Source organism: Myotis davidii, unplaced genomic scaffold, assembly GCF_000327345.1.
Source record: "Myotis davidii unplaced genomic scaffold, ASM32734v1 scaffold685, whole genome shotgun sequence".
NCBI lineage: Eukaryota > Metazoa > Chordata > Mammalia > Chiroptera > Vespertilionidae > Myotis > Myotis davidii.
In genome coordinates this window covers 1,117,110-1,117,926 of record NW_006295823.1, presented here as the reverse complement: position 1 = coordinate 1,117,926, position 817 = coordinate 1,117,110, and the positions used below count along the sequence as shown (strand labels likewise).

Below are 817 nucleotides of genomic sequence, written 5' to 3'. Positions count from 1 at the left end.
TACCGAACTCGGAGCGGACCCACAAAGCAACCCGAGGACATCTGAGCGAGGGCCCTTTTCAACAAGAGCACGCCCGGCCGGCGTGGCTCAGTGGTGAGCGTCGACCTAGGAACCAGGAGGTCACGGTTCGATTCCTGGTCAGGGCACAGGCCCGGGTTGCAGACTCATCCCCAGTGTAGGAGGTGCAGGAGGCAGCTGGTCAATGATTCTCTCGCATCATTGATGTTTTTCTCTCTCTCCCTATCCCTTTCTCTCTGACATCAATAAAAAATATATTTTAAAAAATTGACTCAGACTGATGAACAAAAATAGGTCCAGAGTCAAACGGCAGGAGAGGGGGGGTTAGAGAGCAACCGAAGGACTTGTACGCATGCATGTTAGCGTGACCAAGGGTCACAACACTGGGGCGGTGGGGGCTTGCCCTCAGGGGTGGGAATGGCTGGGGGGGTGTCCACTGGGGAAAAGGAGACACATGTAAAACTTTAGACAACAACAAAAAAGGACTCAGAGACTCTGCATGTGATCACCGGCCCGCTGGCCATGCCCTGCGTGGCGGGTCCTCCCACGGAAAGGGCCAGGGAAACCGGGCAGCAGGGCACGTGCTGTCCCCACAGGACACCTGGTGAGGGGAAGCATCGCTCGAGGAACTGGGACAGTATCAGGTGTGACACACGGGCTTGTCATCTGAACGTTAAGGTCACACAAATAAAGTGTAACCACCCTGAGACTGGAAAAACCGTCCCAGCTGAGGGCTCACTAACCAGAAGCAGAGCGAGCACAAGGGTTCCTGCTCACCCGGAAACAGAGGGAACCTGGG

At 55.6% G+C, this 817-nt stretch overlaps 1 protein-coding gene across 1 annotated transcript in view; it reads right to left on the bottom strand.

Annotated features, from left to right (window-relative positions):
- Nucleotides 1-817, bottom strand: part of CAMSAP2 (calmodulin regulated spectrin associated protein family member 2) — a 29,877-nt gene that overhangs the window by 14,647 nt on the left and 14,413 nt on the right.